The sequence below is a fragment of the Elgaria multicarinata genome, chromosome 10, assembly GCF_023053635.1.
Source record: "Elgaria multicarinata webbii isolate HBS135686 ecotype San Diego chromosome 10, rElgMul1.1.pri, whole genome shotgun sequence".
In the NCBI taxonomy this organism is placed as follows: Eukaryota; Metazoa; Chordata; class Lepidosauria; order Squamata; family Anguidae; genus Elgaria; species Elgaria multicarinata.
In genome coordinates this window covers 92,240,731-92,251,377 of record NC_086180.1, presented here as the reverse complement: position 1 = coordinate 92,251,377, position 10,647 = coordinate 92,240,731, and the positions used below count along the sequence as shown (strand labels likewise).

Genomic DNA, 10,647 nt, shown 5'->3' with positions numbered 1-10,647 from the left:
GTAGCAGAAATATTAGGGGGGTGCAAGAACAGTCAGGGACACCGTAAGGAATGGACTTTGCAAGCTGTGCAAGAAGGAGAGGCTGCTTAGAGGCAGGAAGGGGTGGTGACCAATCACAACAGGAAGGGCGAAGCCAGGCACAGAGGTCAGGAGGCTACTTGGGCTCAAGCAGGGTTCCCCCAGAAGCGTAGTGGCTGAAGGAAGAGAGATTCCAGCCCCAGCTCCCAGGGGCATGTACAGCGGCTGAGCCTGTCACTTCACACGCACGAAGGCCTGAGGTTTAGTTTCTGTAAAGGTTGCAAGGAGATTTGAACTCCAATGAGAGTGAAGCTTGGCACAAGCTAGTTTCTCCCCATTGGTGAGAGAGGGTGCAAGTAGAGAATTTTGCATTGGATCACAGAGTTTCCTCTTCATTCTCCAGTGGCTTGTTGGGAAAAAACGGGAAGGCAACACAGTTCACCAGGCAGTAGTCCAATTAAATCAAGGAAGCCCTGACCAGCTGCTGCTTGTTAGACTAGCCAAAGGTAGGCAATCTGCTGCCCATGATCCTTGATGGCTGGTCATGTTGAAGGGGCTTATGGGAGAAGGCCCAGAACATCTGGAGGGGTCCATCTTGCCTGTCCCTGGACTAGATTTTTATGTGCTTTTTAAACGCTTAGAAATGCATCCTGTCTGCATGCAAGTCAATGGAATATGAGGTTTCTGTATGCAAGTTAGTCCTGGATTTGGCTTGGGAGGATGTCTTGAGTTGAAGAAACCGGAGAGGATTTTTGGAGGGGGTGGTGGTGGAATCCAAATTGGCCTCACCTCTGACCTCCAATATTAAGAGTAGACTGCTCATACCTCTGGACAACAATGCACCATTCCGTTGCTGCAAACCATTCAGAGCCTGGCCTGAAGTATTCCATGTGAACTTCCCTGCAGGGCTGTCCTTGGTCTCACTTCCAGCTGCAGCTCCTTCCAAATGGCAATTTTTATTATCTGGAACAGGTGTGTGCTGTGTTTCAACAAAAGGTGGTTGACCTAGTAAAAGGTAGCTTACAAACGTGTTTCAGTAAAGTTGTTTATCGTCTCGGCGGGTGTGTATGTGTGTTTCACATGTAGATCTACCACTGAACGAAGGAGCTGCTCTCCCACCTTACACCTGTTTGTTCAGGTTCAGGGATGTCTTGGAAAAACCAGCCCCTCCTGGACGCCTCCATTCCCCTCCCCCTCCAAGACTAAATTCATGAATAGTCCGGATAATGTCTAGCCCAGGAGGGCAGGGGCTGCTCGTGCGGCAAAATTGTTCCTTCAGACAGCTGACTCCATGGGAGCTGGAATCCTCACAGGAGTCTTATTGCCTGTGCTTGTGCATACATGTACAAGGACTCATGCCTGTACATGTCCACCCAACCAACATGGACATGTTGGGATCCTTTGGAGAGGCACCGTGCCAGACCAACTTGGGAAAGTTGGGTCAAGCATACTGACTAAGCAGGAACTTGGCTCTTTGCCGCTACCTTTTGGGGGTTTGGATGGTGGAGTTACAGCTAAGTAACATTTTGAATTTTTTCGTTGATTTCAATGGGCAGCTGTCACTTCTGACCCTGCTGACATCGGAAAATAAGTTTATCTGTGAACTAGCAAATCCAGATGAATGGCTTTGTCTGCACTTTTAAATCTAGATGTCTGTTTCCCTGTCATCTTTTGCTTGTTTGTTGTATTAATTGATTTTATATAACAGCTGTTTAGGCATCAGTTGTTAGGGGACTGATCACTTTTTGATTACAATTTAAATAAATAAATATATAAGTATTTTGTTTGTTTTAGAGCTGTGTGCAAATAGCCTCCCAAAATTCTGTACCCCATTTCTGGGGAAAGAACGTGGGGAACATTTCACCTAATTTCTTCAGGACAAAGAGAAACACCATTTCTGAGGGATTGCATACTCATGGCTCTCAGCTGCCATGACCCTAGAGAACAATCTAAGAAGCCTGAATACAATGGGGCCTGCCCAACCCATTGCCTTAGGCTGCAGCAGAGGCTGGGGAACGGCAGTGAGGTTTTAGGGGACAGAGCTCTGTGCCCCCCACGGCCTGCCTGGCACCCTGTAAACTAGGGCTGTGCATGGACCCTTGATCCTCTCTGGATCCCAATCCGCTACTTATGGATCGGGTCCACTCCACCCTGCGTTGATCCGCTCCGCTGCAGGGCTCCGGATCCGGATTGGAGCTCCGTGTTTTCCCCCATAGACTTGCATTGAAAATGTCAAATGCCTATAACTTTTTTAGTTTTCAAGTTAGAAACATCAAAATTGTCACCATGAGACCTTCGAAAAGTATCCACATTCATGCCAAGTTTGAAGGAAATCCGAGCATCCCCTGATTTTTTGGGAATATTTCTAATATCCCCCCCATTCTCAGAAATGCAGTTATTATCTGTCATTTTTCCAGTTAGAAATTTGAAAATGGGCACCATCACAGCTTCCTCCTTGATCCTTATTCATGCTGAGTTTGAAGGAAATCCGAGCATGCCCTGATTTTTAGGGAATTAATAATGTTTTAAGCCTCAACCCTAACCCCAATTAACAAACCTTTAAACATCTCCATCACTTTTCAAGTTAGAAACAGACAAAACTGGCACCATGAGACCTTAGAAATGTATCCACATTCATGCCAAGTTTGAAGCAAATCCGAGCATCCCCTAATTTTTGGGGAATTTTTAAAGATATATCTAAATAAGAATCTTCATCTTAGGTTAAACACTTCAAAAATGCACACACATGGAACTTCAAGAAATGCTAAACAGGGTGAGCACAATGCAGCTGCCTTTTCATCATGAGGAAGGAAGGACTAATGCCCTGAGTCAAAGTAAGACACACACAAACCAGCCCTGTAAGGCGGGCACAGAAGAGGAGAGGTAGCAGGCGGCGGCTATGCCCCTGAAGCACTGGGAGCAAGCATGCAAGAGGCTTGTGGGGTTGACCCACACAGCCCATCTACATCTAGGCACCAGCAGGGCAGAGAGGCAGGCAGAGAGGTGCTACACGCACACGATGTACGACTATGCCATAGATCTATGGGAAAGTAAGTCCCAGCAGATCCCAATACCCCACAACGACAACACCCAGGCAGAGGCGGGAAGGCAGGCATGCAGCAGACATTTCTGGGGGCACAAATAAGTGGCCAAGGATTGTTTCCAATTTCCAGGCCATTCAAAGCCAGTAATGCAAACCAGCCCTGTGAGGTGGGAACAGCACAGAGAGATGCCTTTTGCATCCCATAACTAATAGGGGGCTAGGAGGATAAGAGTAAACCTTTGTCTTCCTTGCTTCAGAGTTGATTGACTGCACTGTGACCACAGCCATTATTAAACAATAATAATAATAATAACAGTACTAATATTAATAATAATCACAACAATAATAAGAACTTAAACCACAGTGAAAGCCTGCCTGACTTCACTGAAGAGGGAAAGCCAGGAGAGCTTTGGCTATGGGCTGGTATAAATTTAATAAACAAATAAACACAGGAGGGGTGGAATTAAAAGCAGTAGTGTTGCTGAATCTAGTAATCACAACAACAAGAATTTTTTTAAAAAAGGCTTTGTCTGACTTTATTACCAGCAAGAGGAAAGTGGACTCATTCGCCTGGTCCTGTCTAGGTACCTGCCTTTGAGAAGCCACATCACACTTCAACTCGTGCAACTCATTGGCTTTTCCACTGGCTACTTTTTCAAGGGTTCTGATGACCCCCAAGGCAGGGCAGTGTGCACTGGGCACGTCCACATGCCATATGGACATCATCCTCTTGCACCACATCTATTCAGTTGTTCCCCAAGGTTATGGTGGGTACCTTGCAGTGGTGTGTTGCCTATCTGTTATTTTACTTAGTATATGATTTAAGGTTGTGTGTGTGAGTTTACTGGGGCTACTGCTTCAAAACACTGAAAAAAGTTTGATCGAAAGACAAAGAAATCAAAGTTACTAACTAGTATCCTAAGTTACTAAGTATCCTGTTTTGCTTATTCCCCCCCCCCCTCCAACATTGGGATTGGAGGATGCTTCACATCAGGGCGCTGAATCTGTCAATCATCAAGGTGGGAAAAAAGCGCTTCCCCCCTCCCGTTTTAGCCATTCTATAAAAATTAATAGCAAGCAAACCGCACGATGAAAACTTCTGAAAGTCGACACAAATGACCCCCCAATCATCACTCTCTAAGCAGAGTAAGTTTCAGGGTTGCAGCTTGAAAAACAAAAAAGTTATACGCGCTCATTTTGTGCAATGCAATCTTATGGGGAAAAACTTCCAAAATGGCGGGCGGAGCTTCACAACAAGTGGATCGATCCACAAACGGGCAGTCCGCTTCGCGGTGCTTTGCCCCGCCCCGGCTTCGCTTCGGCTCTGCCCTGAAACGGAGCGGAGCACAGCCCTACTGTAAACTAGCTTGTTGCCCTCAGGTGCAGTGGAAGAACGAAAGAATGAATGGGATCAGCACAAGAGTATGATATATTCTGAGTGCTTGCGTATATATATATATATATATATATATATATATATATATATATATATATTTATTAAGAAGTTACCCTGTCCAGCCTTTTTAGAAACTTTACTTCATAGTATATTTGTCACTTTCTTGAAAGTTAAAGCTGTGATAAACCCTGAACATTTCACTAGCTGATCACGAACTGCACGCCCCTGTTAGCTTGAACCTTTTAGCCAATAATCCCACAAGTTCTAATTCAAAGCCAATAATAGTAAAATCTCTTGTCCTCTTTTTTGAGTCCAGGTGGATATGGGCCTCAGCCCTTCACATGAACTTGAATAAGAAAACATGAAGAATGGAGTCTTAAAATGGCGGGGCATTTCTGGGGTTGTGTCTTGTGTCTTTTTCAGGGTAGTTGGGGGTGTTTCCCGCTAGAGTGGCCCAACAGAAGGGTGGGGATTGGGGGGCGTGCTCACCCTCAAGTATGTGTTGCTTGCCAGCCTTCATGTCCTGCACAGTGTCCAGTATGTGCCTGCAACACTCACGTAACCCCATTCCATAGGAAGGGCTGTCTAGATGTACCAAGGATTGAGCGTTCAGTGCTCAGAAATGGGATGATATCCCTGAAAAAGAAGCTCTGCCTTTGAAGAGAGATTCCTGGACCACACACAACAAATAAGGGGCTGCATGTATAATGCACAAATACCACCTCCACCACCTAAAGAAAACAATTTTGTGAAAAGGCCCCAGAAGGCCTCCGTGTGCTGTCTTTATGTCTATCTGATTGATGCAGTTGTAAAGGAATGAGTTAAATAATGTTCTTGGTCCACCCATGACCCCTTTGTCTTCCAAAAAATGAATGTTATTTTAGTTATAATTTGGCATAGTTGTGGTGCCATCTGGCGGGCAAGTGTGATACAGTTGCTGCGCTTAAATTTCTTCCTTAATGCATCTTATAGCAAGGGCTATTACTATTGCAGTTTATAACTTTTCAAGATGACTAACTAATGTGTGTCTCGACCACATTTTGTGTATTGCAAAATACTTGCCCATGTTCCTATTGTTGTTACATCCACTCCCCACATAATTCTGTAGGCAGCAGGAAAAAGCAGTTTTGCTGCCGGTAGTCAGGAGAGGAGGGAAGACGTCCTTAGAAAAACAAACCAAAAAGGGCTTTCTGGAGACAAGCTACTGTGAACTGCGTCCACTGGCCTGTTAAAAACAGATCATAGAATAGCAGAGTTGGAAGGGGCCTACAAGGCCATCGAGTCCAACCCCCTGCTCAATGCAGGAATCCACCCTAAAGTGTCCTTAACAGATGGCTGTCCAGTTGCCTCTTGAATGCCTCTAGTGTGGGAGAGACCACAACCTCCCTAGGTAGCTGGTTCCACTGTCGTACTGCTCTAACAGTCAGGAAGTTTTTCCTGATGTCCAGCCGGAATCTGGCTTCCTTCAACTTGAGCCCGTTATTCCGTGTCCTGCACTCTGGGAGGATCGAGAAGAGATCCTGGCCCTCCTCTGTGCGACAACCTTTCAAGTATTTGAAGAGTGCTATCAGCCTCTGTTGCTGAGTGGCGAAAGAGCAGGGAGGGGCAGTATCAAGGCTGCTGGTTCTGGAGGAGGAGGAGGAGGAGGAGGTGGCGTTAGCGGCTCCCAGGGGTCCTGCTTTTCCTCCCGCTACCACCAATGTTCCGGGGCTGCTGGGGCTGTTTCTCCTCCACCTTGGCTCCTCCCCAGGGCTGGTGCCACCATTAGGCCAACTAGGCAGCCGCCAAGGGTGCAGACCTCAGAGGGGCACAGTACTGACCTTTAAGGGTCACAGTTTTATACAAATTAGCTGTTTTAAGAAAAAAACGTAATAAAAGGAAAATATAATAGTTCAGAAACTGTTCTTGAACAGCTGAATCGAAGTTGGCAATTTTGGGGGTGTGTGTATGCCTTGCCTAGGGTGCAAAGTAGTCCGGCACCGGCCCTGCTCCTCCCAGTATCATTCTTTGCACCTCGTGTAAATCAATTGTTGATCAGGTGGGAGGCTCCTATTAAATTATGGGGCGTGGGGCACTCCTGGCCATCTGCCAGTTCGCCACTCTGGCCTGGACGCTGCAGCCTCCACTGCAGCTGTCGTCTCTACAAGACCAAGCCACCAATCGAATATATATATATATATATATATATATATATATATATATATATATATATATATATATGATGTTGCTGGGTATTGCTATTTATTGAGTAAGATCTTTGATAGTAGAAAGAATGGATGATACGTTCCTGACTATGGACAAGGAGCTTGAGTCAGGTCTGGCTGACCACTTGTGGTCACCTTGTGGCAGAGGGAGAGGGTGTCCATCTGGGTCCTGGGTGTTGTAAATGCCTCCCTGAGATAGGGAGAAGTTCCAGTTTCTTTAAAAGAAACCAGTCCTAGCCTGGACTAGGATGCCAGGCAGATGAATCCTTCACTAAGAGTACCTCTGTCTTGTCTTGAATGAATTGAAGTTTATTGGCCCTCATCCAGCCCATTACCTAGGGTGACCCTATGGAAAGGAGGACAGGGCTCCTGTATCTTTAACAGTTGTATTGAAAAGGGAATTTCAGCAGGTGTCATTTGTATGCATGCAGCCCCTGGTGAAATTTCCTCTTCATCACAACAGTTAAAGCTGCAGGTGCCCTGCCCTCTTTTAAATCTGGTCACTGTAGTATAGCAGCAGCTTTAACTGTTGTGATGAAGAGGGAATTTCACCAGGTGCTCCATATATACAAATGACACCTGCTGAAATTTCCTTTTCTATGCAACTGTTAAAGATACAGGAGCCCTGTCCTCCTTTCCATATGGCCACCCTACATTACCACACCCAGGCACTTGTATTCCCAAGGGGAGTAAAAAGAAAGAAGATTAAAAACAGCAAATTAAAATTGTTCAATTTAAAACAAACTGCATTGGGAGATTTGGAAAGCAGTTTGTAATTAAATATGTTTTGCACAGTGGGCTTCATCTTCTGTTGTACTTGTTTATTTGTTTATTTAAGCTTGGATGCAATTGCAACCATATATAACATTGTTCCTCTCTTTTTCTTGTTTTACTGGTGGCTTCATTAAGAGGATTACATCAACTCGACAGTCACCATTTTACATTCTAGAGAATTAAACCTGTTTTTGACAATATGAAAGGACTAAACTTCTAAGTAGGTTGCTGACCATATATGCCAAGAGCTTCTCTACATGAGTGATTTATGTCACACACACGACTGGCCATTCATGGAAGTTTGCAAGATCTTTACATGACACTGTCAATCTTCAGGACGTCTGCTGTGCCTTCGCCTGGTAATTTCGCTTTAACAAAGATCTGAGATAATGCACTATTTAAAATTATTGTGGGATATCGCATTGCTAGTGATAAGGAACTGTTTGTACAGCAGTTACCATGCCCCCTATTGCCTATTCTTATGGATGTAGATTTCCAGGCTCTCAGGCAGAGGTCTTTTCCCAACTTACCACCTGAGATTCTCCAGGTAGGAATTGTACCTAGAACCTTTCACAGGCAAAGCATGTTCTCTGTTAATGAGACCATTGTTGAGGCACCTCCTCAATGTGACTCTCCTTCCTCTCCCCAACCCCCCAGTGACATGTCACTGTTTGTCTCCTAGTGCATAATGAACTGGCATTGCTTAAAGTATCTCTATAAGTCAGAAACAAAGTATTAGAGATTTTCTAACCAAAAAATACCTTTTCACAGAAATGAGTTTTGTATTTCACCAATGGAATTGTATCTTCTTTATGTCATATCAGTTACCCCTATAAAAGTAATTTCTGTATGGTTCTTGACTGTGGAAACAGCTATGCTCACCTCTGTTGCATGCTTAGGCATGAAAGAGTTAGGCCAAAGGAGAGTGTTGGAAAATGAATAGTTTATAATGGCTTCAATATAGACCAGGAGTGTCGAACCTCTTTCAGCTCAAGAGCCGAACTCCATTTTGAAGAAGCTCTGGGGGTGGGCGGGGTGAAATGCAAAATGGGTAGATATTTGGATACCAGCCTATTTTAGCTTAAAGCTGTTGCTGCCATGGACAAAGCCTTAGGGGAGACATTTCAATCTGGCGGAGGAAGGGGGATGGGGCGTGGCCTTCTGGTGAACCCCAGAAAGCCTGCATGGGACCCCAAGAAAGCTGAATTTGGCCCCCAGGCCTGAAGCTCTGCCCTCCTGCTGCATATTAATTTTACCTGTTTAAGGAATTCAATTATATTATTTAAATAGCCATAAAGCTAGAAGTGTGTGAAATCACAACAGATACACAAGTAGCTAGGATAGGTCACATTTGCTCCTGAACGAGTCTTCAGCACAGTGTGGCCTGTGGAAACTCAAAATGCATTAAAGAATTGCAATGACACACATTTGAAAAGCTCTAAATCAAATACTGGTAATACTGCATAAAAATGGGCAAAATGGAAAATCACCAACAGAAATGTTAGAATGTTAAATACCAAATGATCTACATTATTGCTCCCAGAGTGATTAATGTACTGGCATTTCCCCAACCTGCTGCAATTTAATAGCTCATGGTTTTCTTTTGTTGTTGTTTTTATTTCTAGAGCATAATCAAATATTATTTCATTGAAGAAAACTGAATGCTTGTTAACAAAAAATATCCAAATTAACTGTCAACATATGTTGCTTTCACTCTTTCAAATCAGAGTATACCAACCATCTCTAATTGGCTTCCTGATTAATAAGTGGATGGGGAACCAAGAAAATTATATTAAGGATAATTTGCAGTTTGCGCAGGTTAGGAGGCAGTAAAAATATTTTTCAACAGGAATCAAATAAATCTACAGAACATTTTGTTTTGTTTTACAACAATGTGAAAATATGCAGGACATCGTGTTGTTAAAAGCTGGCCAGGCCAGTAGAGCAGGATGAATAACTACCCTTGGCCATATGAAAACTGCCAGTTAAATGCAGATCATAACATTGTTTGTTGCTATATAAGGGCTATTTTTGCTATTAAGAGAGTAATTTCAATTTACAGAGGCTTAAGGCAATTTTCCATCTAATTTTCCATTTTATAGTATCTGCTAAAATCTTGGTGCCTTATTAGTTTGTGTGGTCGAATCAGTTTTCACATTTCAAGACCATTGGTTCTTCTTGGGTAAAAGAAAATGTGACTAAATGGGTTTGTTTAAATATAGGAAATTTATGAAGTTAAAAGCAAAGTAAAACTCAGACTTGGTTATATGGACATAGCACCACTGATATATTCTGTGATGAGAAAAAGGTGATGTTTTGTTTCAGCTGCTAAAAACTGGCCACTAAGAACTTTCAGAACACTTTCTGTTTTCTTGTATTTTATGTTAAAGTTTGTCTCCGTTTCTAGAGATCTGGAGCACAATCTGAGCTCTCCTGAATGAGACCCACTGAAATGGATGTTGCTGTGCAAGAACATTGCAAAGAACCCTTTAAGCAATAAAATGAAACCTCAACCACTTGGGTTGCAAAAGTGGATTCTGGGGCATTCAGATTTTTCTTCCAACACACCAAATGTGTACAAAGCAGATGTAATGCCAGTGCTGGGCAAATGGTAAAACTGCCACCTTCTTTTCCTGTGCTTGCTTGTTTGTTCATTTTCTAATGTTGCCTTCTCCCATACGTACCTGCCTGAACCTTAGGATCTCCTTCAGAAGCCCTGTTCTGCATGCCCCTGTCAAATGAGGTGGGTGACTGCTAGGGAGAGGGCCTTTTCGGTGGTTGGTATCCAGTTATGGAACAGCCTCCCCAGAGAGGCTCACCTGGCAATATCTCTACGGTCTTTTCAGTATCAAGCGAAGACCTTTTTACCTACCTCAGCCTTTTAAATAACTTACTTCTCTTTTTTTAACCTGGCCCCCTCTGTTTCAAATCCTGTGTTTTTAATTGTTTTAGATTTATACTGTAATTTAATGTTATGTTTGATTGTGATCCATCTAGAGAACTTCCCTTATGGAGCAGCAGTAATAAATACATACAGAAATGACAGCTGTACATGAAAAAACATCCCTTCCACACTAAAAGAGAGCTTCTGCTATGGGGGCGGTATATAAATTTAATAAATAAAAGCCCCGTCACATCTAGGTAGAAATGCGCAGCTCCCATCGCTTCTCCGTCATCGCTTTGATGTTGCTCCCTGAAAACAGGAAGTAACA

General features: G+C 43.6%; 1 long non-coding RNA gene across 1 annotated transcript; it reads left to right on the top strand.

The window, feature by feature from the left end:
- The first annotated feature begins 7,566 nt into the window (after positions 1-7,566).
- LOC134405099 (uncharacterized) lies at positions 7,567-10,065 on the top strand. The gene is made up of 2 exons (XR_010025925.1): positions 7,567-7,794; positions 9,843-10,065. It is a non-coding gene; the product is annotated as an uncharacterized LOC134405099 (long non-coding RNA).
- The last annotated feature ends 582 nt before the right edge of the window (positions 10,066-10,647 follow it).